Source organism: Mauremys reevesii, linkage group 6 (genome assembly GCF_016161935.1).
Source record: "Mauremys reevesii isolate NIE-2019 linkage group 6, ASM1616193v1, whole genome shotgun sequence".
NCBI classification, from domain to species: Eukaryota; Metazoa; Chordata; order Testudines; family Geoemydidae; genus Mauremys; species Mauremys reevesii.
Window position 1 is genome coordinate 35,816,198 of NC_052628.1, and position 26,880 is coordinate 35,843,077.

Here is a 26,880-nt window from a genome sequence, read left to right on the forward strand (position 1 = left end):
TAAGAGTCTTGCCTAGCTAGCCAAGACTATGTATTTTTCAACACTGCTGTAAGCCTGTGACCAGAAAGAGGCAGCTAAAAGGAATGCCCAAATTAACCTGATGCTGTTACCAAGTGTATCAGTCTTGGAGTTGTCAGTACTGTGCCTGTGTTTTTCCAGCAGTGAAGTTAGAATTGAGAATCAATACCAGACACAGAAGCTGTATTTCCTTTCTTGGGGGTGTGTGTGTGTGTGTGTGTGTGTGTGTGTGTGTGTGTGTGTGTGTGTGTGTGTGTGTGTGTGTGTGTGTGTGTGTGTGTGTGTGTGTGTGTGTGTGTGTGTGTGTGTGTGTGTGTGTCTTGTTTTGTCTTCTAGGAAATAGGATCATACTTTAACAAAACAGCAACAATGACAGTTTCAGCCCATTTTACCTAACTTTTTCTCTTTTCTCCAAAGCAACTGTTATTAGCATCCAAGAGACTGTTAGAGAAATGGGCTTCTTTTAAAAATCTCTTTCTAGCTAAAAGGAAAGGGAAAAAGGTTATAACTGGAATGAAAGCCTTACTCAATACATTTCAAATGCTTTAATGGGTTGTCCTTTTTCTGTATCTTAAATAAAAGGTTTTTTGTTTGGTTGGTTGGTTGGTTTTTAAAAAAAAACCTTAACAGCATGTTTGCCATGGTACTAAGCAGGTTGAGTTCTCAGTTTACGAAACCTTGTTTAACACTGTTTGATGCTAGACAGTTACAGGGTCATATTAATATCTTTGACTCTTTGGACCCTTTATTTCAGCTAACTTAACACAACAATGGGGAGTTCTAGTATACTGATAGGAGGTGCTTGGGCTGCCAGAGGATAACTGGCAGTAGTTTAAGAAGCTGGAGATGGTGCCAAATGGTGTGTGGAAGGGGCCAGTTGGGGGTGCCCAGAGAGAAAATGGGGGAGCCTGAGGTCAGCATTAGACCCCTTACCTTTTGTCACTATACTTTTACTGCTGGTATTAGTGGTGGTAGCTACTGTCACCACACGCGCCCCCTGGCTGCTCCTCTTCTTTTTGGAGCCACTAGGCAGACAAATGCTTGGGGAGGTAGAGGAACCAGTTGGATCCATGCTCAACAAGCACCAAAGTGGTCCCTGGCAGTCAACATAATCAACTGCAGGTCATTCTTATAGCCCAGCCAGCTGTGAATAAGGGATTGTGCATAGTTGTACCACCTTAGGAGTAGCTCCGCAAAGGAGTTGTAACTCAGACATTCCATTCAATAACAGAGATACTGCTTTGCATAAAGGGGATGGAGATTTCTGCATCAATTAATTAGAATTGCTCCTGGTTGGCTTGCACATGGGAGAGTCATGGCTCCTTCTCCTCCTTCATACCCTCATCCTGCCTGCTTCTCAGAGAGGGCTGTGAAATGGCCATGCCTGCTGCTCTCTTCACCACACTCAGATGCACACCCTTCTCCTCCACGCTCATACACACATGCTGCAGAAAGGAGGAGGAGGAACCAAGAGGAAAGCAGTTCCCACTTGGTGATTTCTTTCTCCCAAAGGGGATGGCAAAGCAGGGGGTCCTCATTGTCCCTGGACCTACCAAAGTCACACCCTAGCTAGCAAGGTGAGTATAGATTAAGTATGAAATCCATACTATATGTGTGAAATGTATTTTAATATGCAATGTAGAAAGAGTGAGATACTGTTAGACCTGGCATTATAGGCAAATTCCAGTTCAACTAATTGTCTTTTACCTGCCTAAATTCTCACCTGTCATTCAGTTTGATACAGTATTCTTCAATTTCAATCCTAAATTTAAGATATTGGATATACAGGTCACTGAGGTGGACAAACATGCTTTTTTCCAGTATGCATCTGGCAAAGCAAGTGTGACTTTTTCTTTCAGATGCCACACACAATTATTCATAACTTGAAATTAGACTAAAGTGTGCTGATTAGGGCTATATGTTAAAATCATCTATAAACTGAATGCAGTGCAAAATGTGTCTGTAGGTTTATTAAATGGCATGTCACCTCAAGAGCACATCACTTAACATCAATTTTTGGTAATTTACACTTGCTGTCTGTTAGTATCCAGGAAGGGGGTGTTAAACCAATGCCTCTGACCAAATAAATTCCTCAGCGGCTGGTGACCTTCCTAGCTAAAAGACCACTTCTCTCTGCATGTAACACCTCTGCATTTGGAATCAGAGAAGATGATTAGCCTGGAACTCCCTCTTTCCTCACCATGTAAATGCTGGTTTATTGCTCAAAACTAATGATTTATGCCTTGGTTTAAATAGAGATGGAGAGGAAGGAAGGGATGTGGGTGTGTGTGTTAAAGAGGCGATGGATAGGGGAGTTTTGCTGAAAGGTAGCAGCTCACAGCTCTTTTGAGCAGGTATGCTTGTAGAAAGCTTTTGCACTTCCTTCACAGCAGTGGGCTGTGTAAGCTAGGTTTATTTCCTATAAATGTTTAATAAAATGTTCATTTTTAACAATACTATGGTCTGGGAGTGTGACATTTGCACAATACTAGGATTCCTCAAACCAATAACTCACTTATCTCATTGGCATGTAGAGTGAAGTAGGCTGAGGGGTACAGGGTGCATATATGGGATTACGATTATTAGTCAACAAATACCTACAGTCATATGGGACATTCACATTATATGTTGATTTTGTTATTGATACTGTGTGGTGTCTTAGTCATTGTAAGAAGCTCACACACCACTGTTTCATATAAATTGAAATAAATACATAATTTGTTTATAGTGTTGTCATGAGAGGTTAAAAAATTGCTGTATTCCACGTCAAAGGTAGTTTCATTTCAGTGATGGGTTGAAGTGATGTTAGAAAAATAACAGCTTCTTATAATGTAAACATATTTGTTTGAATTTATCTAACAACATTTCCCATGATTCTTCATGAATACCTCAACATACACTGGAGATATTCTTTCATGTATGTTTGAGCTTGGATATACTTCTACAATTACCCAAAACTAGGCCAGGTGGCATGTTACACACCTCTGGAACTGACCTGAGAACATCAATTCACTCATTTAACATAGGTCTCTGAAAAATTTTCATAGCTGTTCTGAGATAGACAAGAACAGTTCACACAGATATGAAAAAACAACAAGGAGTCCTTGTGCCACCTTAGAGACCAACAAATTTATAACCCACGAAAGCTTATGCCCAAATAAATTTGTTAGTCTCTAAGGTGGCACAAGGACTCCTCATTGTTTTTGCTGATACAGACTAACACGGCTACCCCTCTGAAACCTGTCACAGATATGAAAGGCTCCATATTCTGCTAGCAGTCTCCTAATCCCTTTTCCCCCCAAATCAGGTGTGCATTTTTAGTGCCATATGACAATGCATAAAACATTCTAAAAAATGGTAGATTTTGTGTATATATCATTTTGAAAAGTTTACTTATTACTGCTACACTGGTGACAATTCAGTAATTCCACCCCTTTAAAATCAGAGGCCTCCTTTAAAAATAAAAGTTATATAAGCAAGACCATGAATAAATCATCTAAAACTAATCCTTACTTGATAAACACAAAGAAAAAGGTCTTTTATGCAATAAAAGTTACATTTATCAACAGACCTTCAAAGAGGTTTGTTAATAGCAGTAATCTCAGGAAAACCCTTTTGTTGAGATTTTAAAATTGGTAATGCCTAAATTGTGAGGCTCAGATTTGAACTACATATTTCTTCATGTCAGTAGCCAAAAAGGGTAATGCATGACTGGAATGGACTGGACTAGCATGGCCTGGATACTTAGTGGACACTAAGAATTCCAGGAAAATTTTAGGTCATTTATCCATCACCAGTAAAAGAACAGAGGGAGAGATAGCTCAGTGGTTTGAGCATTGGCCTGCTAAACCCAGGGTTGAGAGTTCAATCCTTGGGAGGCACACTTAGGGATCTGGGGCAAAATCAGTACTTGGTTCTGCTAGTGAAGGGACGGAGCTGGACTTGATGACTTTTCAGGGTCCCTTCCAGCTCTATGAGATATGTATATATTTATGTAACATTAAAACATTGCTTTATTTATTAAAAAGCATGATTCCTGTTCCAAATAACTTACATGTATATAGAAGAGTTTTGTAGAATTTGGTATTACGCTACTAGCTAATGGAAAATCTCATGAAGATAAATTGAAAAAATTGGGGCTGTTTACCTTAAAAAGGAGAAGATAAAAGGGGACATGATAAAGTAATTTATATAAAGGTAGATCAGGAGTTTCTGTTGTCCCAGTCCCATAACAGTAGAACAAGGGGAAACATTTAATGAAACTGAAAGGAAGAAAATTCAAACAGATAAAAATATACCATTTCACGCAACACAAAGACTATAGAACTCCTAGCCACAGTATGTCATTGGAGTCAATTTTAAGAAGATTCAAAAAAGATTTGGGACATTTACCTGACCAACAAGAATAGTTCCTATGTTCCTAATAAGATACTGTAGAAATGTAATAGTTCCACAGAATTTTTTTTACAATCATATTGAATTTAATAGAAAATGAACACCTTTCTACAGTTTTTTCAAAGCATCCTATAACCTCAGTTAACCAATTTTCTGCTATTGTGGGAGCCTTGGGCCTGGCACACCTCAGTCTCACCTATTCTCAGCCTGTGGCATATAATAGTTTAGTCTCCAGATGGCTATAACACTTTAGTATAATTTCTGTTGTTCGGTGCAGATGCTGGGTGCAGTTGGTTACTTGTGATACACAGGAGGTCATTCTATTCGATCTTGGTGGTCCTCTTTGGCTTAAAACTCTGACTTTAAGGGCTAGTCTAAACTAAAAATGCTACAGTGGTGCAGCTGCAACAATGCAGCTGCGCTGCTGTAGTGCATCTGATGAAGATACACTACTGGCACTCTGTGCCAGTGGGAAAGCTCTCTCCACAAGGCAGTAGCTATGTTGGCAGCAGGGCCGGCTCCAGGCATCAGCCGACCAAGCACGTGTTTGGGGCAGCACCTTGGGGCGGGGTGGCGCTTGGGTTTTTGTTTTTGTTTTAGTTTGTTGGGGCAGCCCTGGAGGGGTTTCTTTTGTTTCAGCGGCGCAGCGCTCGGGGGGGAAAGGGGGGGCTTCAGGCGACGCGGCGCTCGGGGTGGGGGCGGCGCTCTTCTTTTTTGCTTGGGGCAGCAAAAAAGTCAGAGCCGGCCCTGGTTGGCAGGAGAAGCTCTCCCACTGACATAGCACTGTCCACACAGGCACTTAGGTGGTATAATTTACATCACTCGGGGGGCGGGGGGTTTATTCACACCCCTGAGCGACATAAATTTACAGGTTATGTTGGTACATGTAGACAAGCCTTAAAAGAACAAAACTAAGAGTATAGAAATAACCATACTGGGTCCAATCAGTAATCCATTGTGTCACCATGTGACAGTACCAGATAATTCAAAGGAAAGAGCAGGAAACCCCATCGCAGATTATTATGGAATAATTTATGGGGGGGAAGTTTCTTTCTATTTTAATCAGTCACTAGTTTATGCCCTGAATCTTGAGGGTTTTATATACCTCCCATCTCCAACTTCTTTTCCACTGGTATAACTACATATGTTATACCACTTGCATCTGAAGAAGTGGGTATTGACCCACGAAAGCTCATGCTGCAGAACGTCTGTTAGTCTATAAGGTGCCACAGGATTCTTTGTTGCTTTTACAGATCCAGACTAACACGGCTACCCCTCTGATACATATGTTCACATTCAAATAAACGTCTAATCCTTTTTGGAACCTTGCAAAGTTCTTGATCTCAATGACAAGTTTGAGCTTTTTGTTCGTCCATTTGATTTGTTGCTGATCAGAATAATGACTTTTTAAAAGCTGTCAAGTAGGATTTTGTTGACCTCCCTTCTCCCATAACACACAAACATCTAAAAGATTGTCTTTATACTTTCACAAACACAGAAATTTACCTTGGTACTCAAAGTGCATGACACTAAAGATGATTTTTTTTAAAGTTGTGAACAAGTGAAAATAAGGAGTTATAACGGAATCACATAGACACATTTGCCAAGTGGAAAATCCAAGTAGATCAAGATTTTCAAAAATAGAAGCCAAAAATTAGTTATCTAAATCCATATTTAGGCACCTAAATATGTGGCCTGATTTTCAAAAGTGCTAAACATGCAGCAGATCCCACACAATAGAATAGGAACTACTGAGTGCTCGACACTTTTTAAAATCAGAGTGTTGATGATCTCTCCGACAGCTTTTTTTTTTTTTAAATGTATAGTGTCACTCTATCCTACTCTAATTCATTTAAGCTGCCATACGTTAACACCTTCTTTCCAAATTGGAGAGACTGACTGCCTTCACAGCCAGCCCCAATTCTGCTCCTTGATTAACCGATGGGGTCCTTAATGAACTGACTGTCTAACATACTTCCTCAGGAAATAAAATAGTTGTCTTTATTTCTCAGTAAATCCATTCCCAGCTGGAACATTTAATTTCTCATTCATGCTATGATTATGTCACTGGAAGGTTTTTTGTTAGTTAAAGAAGGATCCATATACTCTTACTCGGTCAATTTAGGGCACATAATTTGCCTACAGGCCTTGGAGAAGAGAAGGGAAAATGTGAGTAGCTAGAGCTTCCAGCATGACTCATTGTCCCTGAGGGGGTGTTTGTGGGTTGGGCAATGTGATATATGTTCTGAGCGGAGTACTAGCTATATCTAGAATCACCTGTTACCAGCCTCCCTCCTCTGCTCAGAAGACATTATTTAGTATGTAGGCATAATGCTTCCTAATATCATGGCTCAAGCAATGCATCCCCTCTCCCTTCCTAGCATGGATCAGCCTTTTCAGATCCATAATTAAACTCCCGTCCCCCAGATTACAAGTGGAATAAAATTTGAGAACCCCCTGAAAACTTCAATAAATATACTATATTTGTAGGGAAATTATTTATATTACAATTTACAATTAGTATAATGTACTTGCATGTATAGTACAAATATGTAACAAAATATGACATTCACCGCTAGAGAAAAAAGGAGTTGTATTTGTGGATTAAATAAGAAGGCAGTTCTACTAAATCTAAAGGAGCTTAGTAAATGAGGCAAAAGTATGTTTTCCTTCAGCAACAAACATCCCTACCCCTCCCCTTCCCAAAAAAATCTGTCAAACAAAAAAACCCTTTGAATTTCAAATTAGTTAACATATACTCTTGGCACACACTTTCCCTTCAATCAATTCACTATGTTTAAAATTTTAATTCACAACTGCTGTAGAACCTCATATTGATACAATGCAAAGAAGTTTTCATATAATTTTACATTAATTTATTAATAGGTAACATGTTCTACTTATAGTAAGGGTAGTCATGAATTCAAGTGCACTGAAGCATCATACTGTAAAGCCTCAGCTGCCTGACCTGTTCTAACACATTCTACTCAGGCCGTTTCGTAGACCCACTCATGTTTTTGGTATCTCTTCCATTCAATGCTTTTCCAATCACACTGTATGGTCAACTTCATGCTACTGTGTTCAGCAGTACAATATTTTGGGAATAAATAAATGATCTATTTCTACCATTATTAGTCTTGTAAAACAGAGTCTCTCCCACACAACCACAGATACAGATCACGGGCTTGTTCACCTGCACATCTACCAATGTGATATATGCCATCATGTGCCAGCAATGCCCCTCTGCCATATACATTGGCCAAACCGGACAGTCTCTATGCAAAAGAATAAATGGACACAAATCTGACATCAGGAATCATAACATTTAAAAGTCAGTGGGAGAACACTTCTACCTCTCTAACCACTCAGTGACAGACTTGAAGGTGGCAATTTTACAACAAAAAAACTTCAAAAACAGACTCCAAAGAGAGACTGCTGAACTTGAATTAATATGCAAATTAGATACAATTAACTTAGATTTGAACAGAGACTGGGAATGGTTGGGCCATTACACTAATTGAATTTATTTCCCATGTTAAGTATCCGCACACCTTCTATGGGTCATCTCGATTATCACTTCAAAAGTTTTTTTTTCTCCTGTTGATAATAGCTCATCTCAATTGATTGGCCTCTTACAGTTGATATGGCTACTTCCACCTTTTCATGTTCTTTGTATGTATAAATATCTTCTTGCTGTATGTTCCAGTCTATGCATCCAATGAAGTGGCCTGTAGCCCACGAAAGCTTATGCTCAAATAAATTTGTTAGTCTCTAAGGTGCCACAAGTACTCCTGTTCTTTTTGAGGATACAGACTAACACGGCTAATACTCTGAAACCAGTTAAAAATGATCAATAGAAGTTTTCATGATACTTTGTTTGACTAGTCCAGCAGATAGTACTAAATTAGGTACAAAAGCAAGTCCCTGCCTTAACCATTTACAGTCTTAATCATATAGTCCTAGCTCAGAGGGGTGTTACAAACACTAATTTTTCTTTTTAAAATACTGTGAAAATATAAAGCTATCCACACTGCCAAACAAATGTAATTAAAGCAATTCAAAAACAGCAGGGTTAGTATTATGGTTTAGTAATAAACTCACTGGTGGTACTTAGGTCTGAGGCTGAGGCCAAGTGCCATTAACCACTAGATTGTGTAATTTTTAGACCATAATACATCTCCTGGAGTGTCTTCTGCAATTATACTAATTTCTAATGAAAATATGAGCAATATGAGAAGAAGAAAAAACTTTAAATTAGATATAAGGTTACATTTGAGGAAATGATCTAATAATTTTAAAGATATGATAAATCATTAAAATTTTAATGAGAAACTTTTAAAATACTAACTTAATTGCTGAAATGGGGAAAAAAATAAATGATCAACCATTTAATTTATTTATAATTGGAAAAGCAGATTGCCATGAAAAGTACAACTAGCAAAAACTAGGCTGCATTTTACTTTTTGGACTGGTGGTGGTGCTGGATTGCAGTTCATGCTGGTACTGCTTAAGAGTCTTCACGTTACCAAAGTTTAAGTTTATTAAGATAGTTAGTACTCATGGCCTGCATGCCATACAAAATAGTTTCAGTTTTAAGAGTGTCTTGACAGCATTTAACTGAACACTTGTGAAAAGCAGGGGTTTTGCTGGCGTATGTGAACAGGCTTCCGAGTTCAACTAATATCCTTCAAAGTTTAAGACTATGGTCCCCAAACTTTTTACCTCATGCCCCCCCCTTACTCTGTCCGCACCCCCTCCCCCCTACACACACACTTGCAACTGGGGCCAGGAGCGGGGCTGTGGGACAGGAGTAAAGGGGCCAAGGCTGAGGCCACATCTGGGAGCAGGGAGTGGAGCTAAGGCTGGCAGCTGGGACCCCGGGTACAGGGCCAGGAATGGAGCCCCAGGTGCAGCTGGGGCTGAGGCCAGGAGTGGAGGTGGGTGGGGCGCCCCCCCACAGTTTGGGAAACTCTGATTTAAGATCATGTGAGTGGCCGTGTTGGGTAATTTTGAACCCTTTTCTCCAAAAGAATAAGGAAATGTCAACCTTGCCTTGACAATACAAAATGACAGACTCAGAAAAGCCTAGTTTCAATAATGGAAATATATTCTTCTGGCTGGATTCAAAGTTTTAAGATTTTTAAACTTGAACACTCAGGAAAAAAGTGTTTTTAAATATTTTTAATTATTTCAGAACCTATGGAGCAACAATAGTTGATAAATGTTGAAGGATGTTATTCGAATTGAAACTGTGGTATAAGTTTAATGATGAAGAGAAAGTTACTCACCTTGCAGTAACTGAGGTTCTTCGAGATGTGTGTCCCTGTGGGTGCTCCACTCCAGGTGATGGTGCATACCAGCACCGTTGATCGGAGATCTTCGGTAGCAGTGCCTGGTCAGGACGCACGCGCTCAGCTGCTGTCTCGCGGTCTCGTTAGAGTCTGCTTGAGTGCACGCGTCCCGCACCATCCTCATTTCCATGGAGAGGTCAGAAGAGTACTCTGAAGTAGAGAGGAGGAGGGCAGGGAGTGGAGCACCCACAGGGACACACATCTCGAAGAACCTCAGTCACTGCAAGGTGAGTAACTTTTTCTTCTTCTTCTTCGAGTGCTGTCCCTGTGGATGCTCCACTCCAGGTGAATATGGAGCAGTACCCACTATGGCTGGTGGGACTTTGGAGTTACGGCAGTAAGTACTATAGACAGTACTGTATGGCCTACTATGGTGTCTGCCGTGGTATCCTGCGTGATAGCATACTGTTTGGTAAATGTTTGTTCGAATGACCGTGTGGCCGCCTTACAGATCTCAGGAATGGGTACATTATGGAGAAAGGCAACGGATATCGACATAGCTCGAGTAGAATGAGTTCTGATGCCTTTGGGCAGTTGAGCATTCTGAATGCGGTAAAAGGATCTGATGCAGTCAGAGATCCACTTGGAAAGGCTTTGCTTAGAAATGGCTGCACCCTTCGATCTCTCGGTAGTGGAGACAAATAGTTGCAAGGACTTACGAAATGGTTTAGTCCTGTCTAAATAGAAGACAATTGCTCATCTGACATCGAGGATATGCAGAGTGACCTCGTGCGGAGTCTTATGAGGTTTGGGATAGAATGTAGGTAGGTAAGTATATTGGTTGGTTAAGGTGGAAGGTGGACACCACCTTAGGGAGAAATTTAGGCTGTGGTTGCAGGGTAACTTTGTCTTTAGAAAAGGTTGTGTAGGGAGGGTAGGCCATCAGGGCACTTATTTCCCCTACTCTCCTTGCTGATGTTATAGCAACCAAGAAAGCAAAGAATGAGATTGAGATTCCATGCAGCTGCTGATGGATAAATCTCAGGGTAGAGATTTTGTAGGCCCGTGAGAAAGCGTTTTATGGTGGCATGGGCAAAGCCGTCTAGCAAATCATGGAAGGTGGTGAGGGCTGCAAGGTGTACTCTGATAGAGCTGAACGAGAGTCTGTCCTGTTTTAGTTTCAAAAGGTAGTCTAGGATATTAGGAAGGGTCACAGTACAGGGTGTTAAGTGTTTATGTGAGCACCACAGGGAGAAGCACTTCCACTTCTGCAGGTAAGTTTTACGAGGGGAGTCTTGTCTACTATGCAGGAGGACATACCGGACTTGCTCGGAACAAGCTAGTTTATGGGTCTGGAACCATGAAGGAACCACACTCTCAGGTGGAGTTTCTGGAGCTGAAGAATATGCCCGTTGTCCTGAGAGAGCAGATCTGGTCTGGTGGGGAGAGTCCAGGGCGGACGGGTGGACATGTGGAGCAGGTAAGGATACTGTGTTTGTCTTGGCAAAGCTGGGGCAATAAGTATGACCCGGGCCTTGTCATCTCTGATCTTGTGGAGAACCCTGTGTATCAGAGGGATCGGTGGAAAGGCATACATGAGAGAGTTGTTCCACGGAATGAGGAACGCGTCTCCTAGGGATACAGTCCTGAATCCCACTCTGGAGCAAAATAGGTGGCATTGGTGATTCTGGTTTGTGGCAAAGAGGTCTATTGATGGGGTGCCCCAGTTGGAGAAGAGCTTTTGTAGTATCGCAGGGTGCAATTCCCATTCGTGTTCTGTGGAGAAGTGTCTACTGAGTGCATCGGCAGTAGTGTTGTGACAGCTGGGTAGGTTCGAAGCAGTAATTTGTATGTGGTATTGTATGCACCAATTCCACAACCAGATGGCTTCCATACATAGGGAGTGTGATCGTGCTCCCCCCTGTCTGTTGATGTAAAACATACATGCTATATTGTCCATTAGGACCCGGATACACTTGTTCTTTATGAGGGGAAGAAAGTGAAGGCAGGCTTGTCTCACTGCTCTGAGTTCTAGGAGATTTATGTGTAGATGCGTCTTTGGCACAGACCAGCGGCCTTGTGCAGTGTGTTCCCCCAGATGCATGCCCCAACCAATCCGGGAAGCATCCATGATGAGCATGAGCATCGTGGAACATTGCTGGAAGGGAACGCCCATGCAGAGGTTTTCTGGTCTTGTCCACCATTGTAGGGAAGCTAGTACGTTTGCTGGAGGAGTTAGCATGCGGAAGTTGTGCCTGCTGGGTTTGTAGTTGGAGTTGAGCCAGCCCTCATGTGCAGCCTGGCGTACTTGACTACAAAGGTGGTGGCTGCCATGTGGCCAAGGAGCTGTAGCAAACTCTTGCCTGTATCCTGGGACAAACAGAAAGCGTGCGTATGAGATGTGTGATATCGAGGAATCTGCTGTGTGGGAGTGAGGCTCTGGTTCAAATGGAGTCCAGGTGAGCTCCAATGAATTTGATTTGCTGTGTAGGTGTCAGGGTGGATTTTTGAATGTTTATTTGCAGGCCTAAGCTGTAGAAGAAGGAGATGGCGAAATGGGTAGCTTGTAGCATCTCATTGTATGAGTTGCCTTTGATAAGGCAATCGTCTAGGTAGGGGAAAAGTATGATCCCGTGTCTGCGGAGGTGGGCCATGACTACGAATAGGGTTAAACGGGAGTACCCCGAAAGGGAGTACCCTGTATTGAAAATGGTCATGTCCGAGTGTGAGTGGACTGGGTGAATGGATATGTGATAATAGGCATCCTGTAGGTCGAGGGCTGTGAACTAGTCCCCTTGTTCCAGCGCAGGTATTGTGCCCCGTGTGACTATCTTGAATTTTTGTACCCTTACGAATTTGCTCAGTTGGCGTAGGTCTAGTACAGGCCTCCATCCTCCAGTCTTTTTCTCGGTCAGAAAGTAGTGGGAGTAGAAGAACCCTTTTCATTGATGTTGTGTTGGTACAGGTTCCACTCCACCTAGCTATAGAAGATGAGCCACTTCTACGCGAAGTAGGTGCTCATGAGAGGGGTCCCTGAAGAGGGACAGGGAAGGGTCGGAGGGTAGGATATAAAAGGGATGGAGTAACTGGACTGAAGTATTTCCAGGACCCAATGGTCCTGTGTAATCTGCTGCCAGGCATGGTGGAAAACCTGGAGGCAGTGGCCAAACGGGCAAATAGGTGGTGGGGTCAAGGGGTGGTCGTGCAGATCCTCAACCAAAGCTTCAAAATTGTTGTTTAATTTCACGATGGATGGGAGGTAGCTTGTTGTGCTTGGTTTTGTCTGTGCCTAGGAGGTCTAGAGCGGTTCCTGGGTGCATTGTATGGTCTGGGCTGAGGCCGGTGATACTGTTGTGTGTGTGTGTGGCCTCTGATAAGGTTGATACCATTGTCTCCTGGGAAGGGATGGGTAAATGCCCAGGGTATGCAGGGTTGCTCTAGAGTCTCTCATTGTGTGAAGGACTTCATCCATTTTTCTTGGAAAAGAATTTATCTTTATCAAAGGGGAGATCCTCCACTTTGGTCTGCAGGTCTTTGGGGATACCAGATGCAGAGAGCCAGGAAGATCTGCACATAACCACTGCAGTTGCAGTAGTATGGGCTGCTGTGTCCGCCATGTCCATAGATGCTTTCGGGCCATTCTGGAGACCAATTGGCCCTCAATGAGGACTAACTTAAAAGTCTCTTCTCCTGTCCTCTGGGATATAGGAGGTAAATTCAAAGAGTTTATTGTTGTTATTGAAGTCGTAGCTTGCAAGTAGGGCAGAATAGTTTGCAATTCTGAATTGCAGAGTGGAGGGGTTATAAAACCTTGTGGCCCAAGAGGTCAAGGCATTTAAGGTCCTTGTCTTGAGGGGTGGGCTGGTAGTGTGGCTGTTTCATCCTGTGTGTCACTACATTCACAACAAGAGAATTCGGTTGTGGATGAGAGAAGTAGTCGTCTACGTCCTTAGCAGGAACATAATATTTATGTTCAGCCTTTTTCCAGGTTGGTAAGATAGAGGCTGGGGTCTGCCAGAGAGTATCAGCTGGTTCTAAGACTGCTTCATTTATGGGAAGTGCAATCTTTGAGGGCGCAGAAGGTTGGAGGATTTTAAGGAGTTTGTATTGTGTCTCCTGGACCTCCTCTAAAGGGATGTCTTGGCTGAGTGCCACCCTCTTGAAAAGTTCTTGGAATTGTTTAAAGTCATTCACATTCTGTGGAGGCAGAGGCATGAAGGCTCTGTCTGGAACTGATGGAGAGTTAGGATTCGGTTAATCAGGGTATGGTTCATAGCCCACCTCTTCAGAGCGGGATTCAGGTGCTCTAGAAGAAGATGGAGCTGGTGATAGAGGCACATAAGGAGCTTGTGGTCTGATGGAAGACGCATGAGGGTGGGTGACAGTAGGAGCTGGCCAAGGGTACCACTGTGGCCAAGGCTTAGGATAAGAAAAGTTATGTGCCGCCCATGGGGGAGTGAAGTAGGGAAACTGAGGTTGGTGGTTGTGAGCCATGGCCTGAGGTTCCGAGGGTTTCGGTGGAGGAAGAAAGGCAGGTGGGGAGAACTCCACCTGCTGTTGCATATCAGGCTCGCTGTCAGTAAAGGTAGCTAAGTCAGGTTGGGAGAGCAGCAGGTCAGAGAGTGAGCACTGTGTGTCCAGGAGTGGAGAGTTAGGCTCAGGTGCCACTGAGAGGTCATCCTGACTTAGGAACTGTTGTTGCTGCTCCCTGGGCTGTGACTCCGCTGAGCGCGATCTGTGCTCAGAAGCGTGTTTGGATTTCTGCTTGTAGGTGCCCTACGGGAGGTCCACTGCTGCTATTGGAGCAGGCAGGCTCAGTGAGGACATTAATGTCAGCACTGGAGCAGAACGCGCTGTTGGCACCGGGTCTATTTTCGGTGCCGAGGAGACCTTCCCAGCACGAGAAGTCAGGTCCCTGTCTCTGCGCAATCTGTGGCTGAGTTGCTGGGACAGTCTGAGGTGCCTGCCTTCGGCGCTGTCAGCTCTGAGGGTAAGGATCTCAGAGGAGACCCTTTACTCTTGTGAAAGTCTCTGCACAGACACAGTTGGGCTTCCTGCCTCTTTGCCTGAGAGGATGAAGTCATGCTTCTGATTGGTTCAGACCTGGCCAGGGAGCGTGAGGGAGAGGGTTTGCTATTGCCCTCTGTAGGCGGCTGCAGAGATTTCTGCATCGAAAGTATTTTCAGCCGCAGGTCCCTGTTGCGACGAGCTACTGCCATATAATTCTATTAAAAAATCTAACAAACCAGTTTCAATTTAAATAGTTTGCAAGGGACTAAATACAGAGTAATACAGTTCTTCTAAATATAAATGATAGAGTCAGATCCACTGAAGCTAGCAGAGTGAAGTATATATGTGAGAATTAATCTCTGCATTCGTAAGCTATGATGAGTGCAACATTTTAAAGTTTATAAAATGCAATGTAAAGTAGTCTCTGGTAATTTCTTAATTTAATCTTTAGAGCAGCATCCTTGTAGAATGAGCACTGTGCTTTCTCAAAAGAATGAGAAAACTAATAATCAGCACTGCCAACCTTTGCTTTTTAGATGAAGTATTTATTCACCCAAAGGGTTCAGTTTGGTATTGGATTGCCTGGATTCCAAGACAATACACATCAGAGAACAGTAGAGATACCTAAAGGCTACTTTCTCAGCTGAACATGTGGAGAAATTTTTCCTTCAAACAATTATATTGTACAGATAGGTTAACTTATGGTACCGTGTTTTCAAAGATACTTCACAAGATTTCAGCCATGAACGTCTACTAGTGTCGTTGGGAGTCACATGATAGCCCCCTTTTTCGTTATTTTAATTCTTATGAAAGGATTGCCCGGAGACCCTGAAGTTATTTATTGAGCTACACAATGCGTCCTAATGCTGCCCTGAAAGACATTCCTACTCCCACCCTAAGAGGATAGCTCAGACTCAGGACTCAATTAACTCTTGGCCCTTCTGCTTAAATTGCCAGCAAATTTATGAACCAGTATTATTTATGAACCAACTGAGTTCAAGCTCATTATTCAACCACCAGATGATAATTTTCCGTCACCACTATCTTGGACTGAATTTGAACCAATGGCCTACAGCTGAAAAGCTCTTTATTTCATTAAAAATCCACTGAGCAATCAAGTCTTAGCTAAAACCTTTCACAACATCTTACAAACAGCCCCTTAAACATGTTCTAAACATATACTAACATCCAACAGTGCTTAGATTTTCATTGGTTTTCATGATTTGGCTTCTCAGGTCATATGTCACGTATACCTAAAAATATCATGTGAAGATCAATACCATAATTATACTATCACATCTGCTTCCAAGAAACTACAGCCAGTCTCTTCCTGAATGCAAATAATTATTTGAAATATTTATATTTTCCCTTCCTAAGCTTTTGATCTGTTGTTGCTGTATAGCTGGAATTGCAACAGCTTCAACATGAAAAAATAAACTCAAGAGGAAAATATAAAACAAATGTGAAGAAAGTGATTTCCACAAAGTTCTTTCTTTAACCCTTTTCTATTCAATAGAAATGAAACAGTAAAATAGACTTTTAAAAGTTTTTTTTTTAATTTGCTGTGACAGTTATGACATAGAAAGCATACTATAATTCACAACCGTGACTTTGACATTTCTTGGTATAGTGTCAGGCTGCCAGGATGTTAACATCACAGAGATAGGAACTGGCAGAGAGTACTGCTTATGTCATCCTATTTATAAAGAAGGCATGCTTTTTTGTTGTTTATTTGTGGTTTTCTTTTTAAACTGAGAACAATCAATTTCTAAGTACACTGTTCCCCAAATAAATCTATGTCTTGGCCTGAAATGCTGGGATGAGACAAAATATGTCTGTAATAGCTGATTGTTTCAGAATTTTTCCAGAACAAATGTTTACAAAAATAAAGGCACAGTTTTAACCCTTAAAATGACAAACTGCAGAGACAGCTTTCTCATCCAAGTATGCTCCTAGGAAGTCAGCTGCTATCAAAACTGCCTGACAAGTACTGCTTGTGTTATATGGAGATCCTTTTTCCTGACACTTTGGAAACTCCAAGAATGTAGGGAAGGGCATTCATCAGTTTCACAAGTCAGTCACATACTGCTTAGAATAGACAGTTACTTGAAGTATTTTAAAGAGCCTGTTATTCTCTTATTTAACACATACAATTCCATTAATACTAAATTGGATTTGGAAGTGCACTATATGGAATAAATTATTCTAAATATTTCAGCCACCTGTGGGTGACTATGTAATTTCAGTCTGCGGTTTAACTTTGCTTCCACTATCTTTTCCTCTGTTCTAAAGAGCAGAGTTCAGTTTTTACCTCTATATTACCTGGCAACGATTTGAATATGACTGTTGTACCCTTTGTCCATTTTTATAGACTAAACAAGCTACTGCTGTCTCAGTATCTGATCTACAAAGGCCTAATAACATTGCAGAAGTTAGTCGTAAACTTGGGGGTTCTCTTTAACAGTGATGGTGCTGGACACTATTCATGCAGGTATGTATGCTTTTCCATGACACCACATTGGTTGCAGGAGAGTTAAACTACACAGTTTGGAGTAAAAAGAACAGGAGTACTTGTGGCACCTTAGAGACTAACAAATTTATTTGAGCATAAGAAGTGAATTCGATTCTGTTTTAATTTAAAAGTGGAAACTTCCAAAGTCCCACTCTAACAATTATATTTTTGGTGACATTTAGTGCTCATGTAAATGACTATTTAGAACCATGTCTTGAATACTTAGACAATATAACAGCATCAGTTTTTGCTTCATTTTCCCCATGTTTAAGAATAAGAAAAAAATCACATATCTTTATAAAGCACTTTTAGATCCTCAGATGAAAGATTCTATATGCCGTAAATGCAAATTATTATTATTATGACTAAGCCCTTTTGGACAGAGACTGTCTTCCTCTATAGCTATGTTGTGACTTCCACATTTTGGATGCTACCATAATAGAAATAATAAATATCAATATCAGTAAATTTTTACTATTACAATGGGCTATCAAATAAAGTGCTATATCAAAGTGATGCTGATTTTTTTATTTTTTGGAAACCATACTACTTTCTGGATTGGTTTTCTGTAAAAATTTGCATAAACGTCCTAAGCACTAGTGGTAGCACAAAAGGTACAAAGATTAATATGGGGCGGGAACTGTGTCTCCCTCTGTGTTTGGAAAGCATCTAGTACATTTTTTTGCATTATTTCAATACAAAGAATATAATAATAGTGTGGGGTACAAAAAGATATTTAGGATGATGGCTCAGGAGGAGTGCAGACAGTGGACAGCACAGCAGGAGGAAATGAGAATGGAGATTTTGTGCAATCTTGACTAAAATTTACATATGAAGCCATGATATTTTGGATTGTGAACACAGAGCAAAACAGACTGAAAATTACTAACAATTCTGGAGATAGGGTAGTGTTATAATCAATGACAGAAAGGACACCTGAAATGGAAAGATTTTGTGAAAGACCTAAAATAAACTGGAATAGGAAATAACTGGCCTTTCAACAGTCATTTACTGCTGCTAATTTCCCACTTTTTCACAAATTTCAGTATGTGCTACCTTTGTATATTTTATGTTTTTGTTCTGTACAATTCCCTCAATTGCCACAATCTTGTACCTAAACCTTGTAAAACATACATTTAAAAGTGAATTTCTATCTTAAATGTTAAAGTAAAACTATCATTTGTTCAGTGAACTGGATTTGATAAGAAGGTACACACTAGCCTCATATTTTACTGATACATGATGCTACTTGTTTTCTGAACACATGTACTTTGAGCATCCTTAAAATTCCACCTATCATCCAGCATGAATTCTACTTAATAGAAGTGAGTTCCTCTAAATAAGAATAAAAAAAAAAAAAAGATACATCCTCTTATCATGGGACTGGTGGAATTTTAATACGCCCTCTCAACCGTGAGACCATGTCCATGGAAAAGTTTGCTAAGGTTCACCCTTGCTATTTTTAGCAGTGTAGTGTCCACTGCCTCCTCACTGTCAGAGCCTTTCCCTGCTGCAGGGAGCTCGGGGACCCTTTTCCTACCATAAGGAAAGGTTCCAGCAGCAGGGAAAGACTCTGGCAGAGGGGAGGCAAATGCTGGAGCCTAGGGCTCCCCATTGCTGGAACCTTTCCTTATGGTAGGAAAAGGGTTCCTACCAGCCTGCTTTTCACTGCAGTGCGGTGTTGGGGGAGGAGTGAAGCTGGGGACGTAGCTGGCCCAGGGGCAAAGTGGGGCTGGAAGCATGGTACTCCTGCTTCACCCTCTGTGGAGGCTGACCTGGGCCCTGCCACATGCCCCCCAGTCATTAATCCATGCACCCTTAGTGGGGCACATTCTAGTGCCTTAGAAGATGTTTGTAGCAAGAACAGGGCAGATGTGAGGATAGACCATGAACTAGTGGCAGCTCAACTGGAAATAAATATGAACAAAAAATATTTTGTAGTTTAAATTTGGACTAAGTTTCACTAAATACAGAACGTCTGTTGAGAATGACAGGATTGATAAATAATGCTAAATTTCTGGCTAGTAATTCCAAGGGTTGTTCCAACTTAACTCCGGAAAAATCACATGTTAAAAATGCAATTTTTAATACTGCTTAAAAGCTAATTTTTCTATGCAGAGATTCTTGTAACAGTATAGATATTTCAGAGTGGTAGCCGTGTTAGTCTGTATCAGCAAAAACAACGAGGAGTCCTTGTGGCACCTTAGAGACTAACAAATTTATTTGGGCATAAGCTTTCATGGGCTAGAACCCACTTCATCAGATGCATGGAATGGAAAATGCAGGAGCAGGTATAAATATATGAAAGGATGAGAGTTGCCTTACCAAGTGTGAGGTCAGTCTAAGGAGACAATTCAGTTAACAGCAGGATACTAAGGGAGGAAAAATAACTTTTGAAGCGGTAATGACAGTGGCCCATTTCAGACAGTTGGCAAGAAGGTGTGAGTAACAGTAGGCAGAAATTAGTATTGGGGAAATTAGATTTAGGTTTTGTAATGACCCAACCACTCGCAGTCTTTATTCAGGCCTAATCTGATGGTGTCCAGTTTGCAAGTTAATTCCAGTTCTGCAGTTTCACATAGGAGTCTGTTTTTGAAGGGTTTTTTGTTGAAGAATTGCCACTTTTAGGTCTGTTATTGAGTGACCAGAGAGAATTAAGTGTAGATATTAATACTGAGATTTCTCTAGCTGTCTGGTTTCTTGAATCTGAGCAACCAGCATTTTCAAATGATTAAAAAATATTTCAGATCCCATAGCTTACCTACAAAATGACACACTCACTGAGTGTTGTGACTTGATTGATATAAAAAACAATTATTTTCAGTAAAGATACATTTTAGAGGACATTAAAAATACATATAGAATGATTACAACATCTGTTCTTTGGCTAATAACCAAACTCCTCTGAAAATGGTAAGGGGAATAATAAACAATTGTATTACAAACCACATCTGTTTTCTTGTACAAGAAACAAAATATCAGTTATCCCCTGAAGGTTTTTAATTTGTGCCACACAGGATGAAATAATTTATTTAATTAATAGGTCCATATGGTTATTCAAAGTGACAAGAAACAGTTACCCTAAAGAGAAAATTTACTTTTAAATATGAGACCAAATTTTATAGTTCTGAATTGAAAACAAAACAAAAAAAAAATCACTGATTTCAATCTGTTTGACTAAATTCTTCAAGGCCCTGATTTTTGTTTCTGACTTTAAAGAGTCCAGTATATTTTCAGGTTTTGTGAAATTAACATTAATAGTAGCAGGTTTTGGCCCTAAACTTGTGGTAGAGGTCTAGAATGCATACTAAGAGTTCTCTGAAAATCTAAATCCATAGATATTCTGAATACTTATAAACATTAATACGTTTGGGATAGCATTAGGGAGATCACTAGTAAATGCCTGGCTGGTATTTATAAGTATCACCATCTTGAAGACAATGATTTTTGAGTAGGAAGACCTCTGAGTTTTAGGAAGAATGGAGCATATCTTCTAACTTTTCACTACAGTCCACAGACAGAATACTCTGAGGTACTCTATACTGAGGCACCAGGACATAACTTCATGCTCCATTGAGGCTGGACAGTACGCTGACACACAGTTTTAAGAAACAGAATACAGGATAGACAAATTTCTTTAAATGTCCTACACAATCTTGGATGTCCATTCATTCTCTGCTTAAGATAGAGACAGTGGTCATAGCTATTGTAAGTAATGATTTAACAAAGACATAATTTCTAAAGGATGTTTACATACTTACCACCCCATTTTCCAAAGGCCTTTTTTTTTTGTTGCATAAAATAAAAGCATATTGGCAGTTATATGAATGCACATCGGAAAGCATGGTTCTATTTTGAAAACTACGTAAAAATGGCACAGCCTGTATCCTGAATAACATCTGCTCACTTTAGTAAGTGTGTGTATGTATTACTCATGTTAGTACTACACAGCCAGTACAACTACTGAAAACTTGAGCTGTCTCATGCTGTTTTTTTGTCTCATTCATCATCAACACAATGGTTAACTAAGTTCTACTTGACAGGCCAAAATTCCACTCTCACTTCAACTGTGTAACCCTACTGAAGACAAGTGGGATGTACAGGGTTAAATGAGGATAGCCATTAGCATACAAAATCTTTATTATTTATAGGGTTGCCAACTTTCTACTCGCACAAAATCGAACATCCTTGCTCCCCCTGCCCCACCCCTCCATCCCCTCTCTCTCTGTGGCTCACTCTCCCCACACTCACATTCATCCGGCTGGCTCAGGGGGTTGGGGTGTGAGGGCTCCAGCTGGAGGTGCAGGCTCCAGGGTGGGGGAGGGGGTTCCAGGCTGAGGCAGGAGGTTGGGGTGTGGAAGGGGATACGGGCTCTGGGGTGGGGCCAGATTCAGGATGCAGGAGGGGGCTCTGGACTGAGGCAGGGGGTTGGGTCCAAAAATGAAGGGTTCAGGGTGCAGGAGGGGGCTCATGGCTGGGGCAAGGGGTTGGGGGATGAGGGATTTGGGCTGCAGGAGGGGGCTCCAGGCTGGGGCTGAGGGATTTGGGGTGCAGGAGGGGGCTCCGGTGTGTGTGAGGGATCTGGTTGGGGGAGGAGACTCTGGGGTGGGGTTGGGGATGAGGAGTCTGGGGTACAGGAGGGTGCTTCAGGATGGGACCGAGGGGTTCAGAGGATGGGAAGGGGATCAGGGTTGGGGCCTGAGAGGGAGTGAGGGGTGCAGGTTCCAGGCAGCGCTTATCTCAATAGCTCCCAGAAGCAGCGGCATGTCCCCCCTCTGGCTCCTATGCGGAGGCGTGGCCAGGCATCTCTGCACGCTGCCACAGCCGCAGGCACCACCCCCACAGCTCCCATTGGCAGCAGTTCCTGGCCAATGGGAGCTGTGGACCTGGTGCCTCCGCGTAGAAGCCGCCCGGATGCACCTCCGTGTAGGAGCTGCCTGGTCACGCAGGAGCCAGAGGGGGGATATGCTGCTGCTTCCAGGAGCCACGCAGAGCTGGGCAGGTAGGGAGCCTGCCTTAGCCCAGCTGTGCTGCCAACCAGACTTTTAATGGCTTGGTCAGCGATAGTGACCGGAGCCACCAGGGTCCCTTTTTGACTGGGTGTTCTAGTAGAAAACTGGACATTTTGCAACCCTAATTATTTAAGGTGATGTACCTGAGAGAAAGAACCCAGCTGGACTTTCAGACTCTAAGCTCAGTTTTCATGCCTGGCAGTTAGAAAAGTCATATTTTCATTGTAAACTGAGCAAAGGAGACAGACTATAAATCAGAGGAGAAACAAACACACACACACACACACACTTTTCAGACTACAACTTTATCTGAGTTGTGGAAAAGAACAGGAAAGTATTACCACCATTTACCAATCCCACATTACCCTACCGAAAAATACTAAATGAACTAGATACATTATAGCATGGGTCTGACGCAAAGGGAAAAACAACAAGGCAGTAACACTGTTTATAAATTGCTTTCATTGCTAGGTTACAAACAACAGCAAAGCATCATAGAAAGGAACAATATTAATTACTCATCATTAACTCCATGCAAAACTTCTGACCTTTTCAAATCAGCACAGAGAACACAAGTTTAATAACATTCCATATACTCTTGGAAAATGCACTATAAAGGAGTAAATTTAAATGTCTAAACATATTCACATTTGGATAAGTAAAAATCCATGACAAAAAAGGTAAATATTAACTAAATTTAATGTAGGATGAGTTAGCATTGTCAAACATGTCTGTTAAATCCATGCTTGAGACATTTCACAGTAAACATTTCAAACAAAACAGGACTGTATCCAGATTTTCTATACTTTCATTTTGTACTTTATAGTATTTAGTATTCAAAGTTGAGTGGAAACAGTGCTGATAATTGTACTTTTTTAAAATAGTTCACTTGTACAACAAAATGGAGAATTTAAGTAACTACACAACTAACGTACAAACGTGCTAACAGCTCCAACAATCTTGATATATTATAGAGCATGACCTGTCAATCATTTCTGAAATTCTAGAGGGCCTTGTGCGTGAGGTGCTAAATGCTCTCTCTCTCAAGGAATTCAATAGATATTGAGGAAACATGGGGACTCACAAATGCAGGTCATCCGTAAGCAAGGTCAATGTGTCTCATGCAAGTGCTGTCTTATGTATTTGGAGGCATCTCCAGAATTGTGTTTGAGACACCAGTAATATTATAAAAACATACATGTGTTTAACAATTTCCATCCAAGGATCTTAGAGTGTTTTTCCAGCATTAATTAACTTTAGCCTCATAACATTTGTGTGGGTTAGGTACTAGCAGCTCTATTATTACAATATTACTGCCATAAAGCATAATACAGGTGTGAATTGATAATATTCCACGGAATTATACATCAAGTCTGCATTATGCTTTATGACAGGAATAAGAAACTATGTCAATATTAACGTTAATAGTTAAAAACATCATAAATCAATTGACTAAGAATTTTACGGCGGTTCTAAGCAGTCAAAGCTTTCACAGCAATGAAAAAGATTAGAAAACATTCTTATCACTTATCCACAGGCTTCATATTAACAAACAGGAAGAGAAAGATCCAGTTTGAAAGATGGTCCCTATAGCCCTGATCCAAAGCCCAATGAAGTCAGTGGAAAGGCTTCAACGGGCATTAGATCAGGCCCTATATTCATAATATGAATTACTGATAGAACTGGTAAAAAATTTCAAAATGTTAGACTTTTTCAAATGTGCTCATCATATATGTGAGTTGTCAAAAAGAGCACAGAACAAACACTTACCCAACTATGTATTTCTTCATAAATGGTACTTACCTATAAAGCAAATGAATAGAAAATAAGTAAAAGAAATCAAAAGCATACACATTCTAGCACATTAAAAAAGAATGCAGACCATTAAAATGTGCTGTTCACTTATACAAGACATTACAGGTAATTTTTTCTACCTTGCGAAACAATCGCTTCTTATACACCACTGGTCATCCACAGTAACAGAATGATGAATAGGATTCCCAGATCAGCTTGTTCAAAAATATAATTTTTACATTCTTCTGGCTTTTTTTTTTTTAATATAGTAAATTTACACTCTTCAGAGTTTTTAAAATGCCTTGCAAATCCTTGGACATCATATATCCAGATTTTAAGGATCAGCTATGAAGCTAAATTGATTTTTTTCCCTCTAATATGGGTTTCTCTGTATAAAGCTAAGGTGTTATAACAAAATAATGATAAAAACAACAATAGCATGCTGACTACTCTTTCTAACCAGGTTAGGAAGCCATTCAACATTCCAACAATAAAGCAGTGTCTTGTACAATTATGTTATGCCCTGCAATCTGATAATGCTCAGCTGTGATGCCACAGAGTACAGCATACTTTAATATCACAGCAAGGCAGCATGAGCCCATTCATGGGACTCAGGAGAGTAGAGTCCTATTCCCAGCCCTAACACTAACCTGTTGTTAATGTCATTTGCCTCTCAAAGCCTCTGTTTTCCTTCCTACCTTTGTTTTGTCTAAACTGTAAGCTCTTCAGACAGAGACTGTCTCTTACTATGTGTTTAATACAATGGAATCTTGGTTGAGTCCTGTAGGTCTCACTGTAATACAAATAATAAAAACAATAATATTTTGCACAAGAGAAATCTGATGGCATATGGAGCTGGTATTAAAGTTCAGATAACTTCTCATTTTCCTATGGTACACCTCTACCCCACTATAACGTGACCCGCTATAACACGAATTCAGATATAACACAGTAAAGCAGTGCTCCGAAGGTACGGGGCTGCATGCTCCGGCAGGTCAAAGCAAGTTCAATATAACGTGGTAAGATTTTTTGGCTCCCAAGGACAGTGTTATATCCGGGTACAGGTGTATATGGCAGGTTTAGGTCCCGTGAACTTTATTTTTTTTTTTAATACCTAAGTAACAAATTTGAAAACTGTGCCATATAAGACAGGAAAACAAGATCTTATCTGAGCTTTAATAAGCCAGCTCCACATGACAGTCAGAAAATAACCAAGTGAAAAGTAACTTGTTCCTCTTAGCCCATAATGAAGGCCTCTCTTTGTCGAAGTGAGGGAACCCAGCACCTATTGGTGACGTAAATGTATTTTCTTTTTCTGCTTTGCAATTTAAGATGTTATTTTACAGTTCAGAACTCAGAGCTCAATTCACTATAACCTGACATTTGCAATTCTGTAAAATGTAGAATTTTTCTTTTTCTTTCTTTCTTTATTTTTTGAGTGGGGGGGACTTTGAAAAGTCTAACATTTGTGGTGTAAAAGCTAGGCACGTTTTTAGATGAATATGCTCCTGCAATAGTAATGACAGGAGAAAGATTTTTCCTTTATCCACAGTCCTGCAATGACTTCTCCTTTCTATTAAAATATCCTATTGCATTATATAGATGTCAGCATGGGAAGCCTTAGAGCTGCAAAAAAGTGCTTTACTACTATTAATACATGACACTTTATAGCAGGTTTCCTTCATGACTCTCAAATCACTTTACAAAGGTGCATATCACCACCATCTTAGACAGGGAAAATGAGGCAGAGCTCTTAAGTGACTTGCCCCAGTTCACACAACGAGTCAGCTCACAGATGGAAATAGGTCTCCAGACTCCCAGTCATTGTGTCCTATAATGCAGAATCATTAAACTTTTTTCTTTAGATTTATTATTTTAGGATTTGTGCCATTAAATAGCTCATTTATTGTTTTAGAGGAAAAAATAAATCATGTAACGAGAAAAAACAAACATTCCTAAGCCTATGGGGATCATGAGATGCCCGTGGTCAAACAGAAGTCAAAAGAATGTGACTGTATTCTGCATCTGTATAAAATATGAATAAAAATTTCAGAATGTAATGGACAAAAAGGCATTTAAGCTCTGTGCCTAAAGACAAAAAAGCTTCAAAAGACAAGGGAATGAAGTACTGTTCCTCTGAGCCTGTGTAGACTACCACATGATCGGTTTGTATAACAGAGATCCAAATGAATATGTGCTGCTGTACTTCTACATGTGAATGATTTCATTTCTATGTTCTTGCAGAATATATTAAAATAAAAACACTAAAATATTACTATGCCACAATAGCTGATTATGCAGCTAGCAGCCATAAAGATTTGACTTCTGAGTTTGGACCCAAACTCTTATAATGGAGCGGAAAGATATACCGTTTATAAATGTAATTCTCAGCACCCAGGAGGTGTTTTATCTGCCAGTTACTGCTAACGAATTCTGAAGGGATCTTATGACAACCCTCAAATAAAACAAAAACATTTAGACAAAGGTCACAAAGACCAAAGAAAACCACCTGAATGGCCATGGTCTCTAAAAGTAAATAAATAAATAAACAAACAGTCAAGAAACTACTATATGTAATCAAGCCTAATAAGAATTTTCTTCTATTAAAAGCAACTTTGCACTTCATGTCCTCTATTCATATGCAATATACTTTATTATTGCAACCTTTCAAAGTCGCTGGTCAATTCTTTATCTTTTTTTTCTTACCTATAAGACTCCATATTTCAACCGTATTCAAATATTTTGAACTCTGGACTCCTTTCAGACCAGTTAGAACAACAGGTGTGGTGGTCAAGAATGATGCTAACTTGACTTCCCTACTATGCTAAATCAATTTATTTCCTATCGG

General features: G+C 40.7%; 1 protein-coding gene across 9 annotated transcripts in view; it reads right to left on the reverse strand.

Annotated features, from left to right (window-relative positions):
* PDE4D (phosphodiesterase 4D) overlaps positions 1–26,880 on the reverse strand; it is a 1,085,833-nt gene that overhangs the window by 519,332 nt on the left and 539,621 nt on the right. The window lies entirely within an intron of this gene.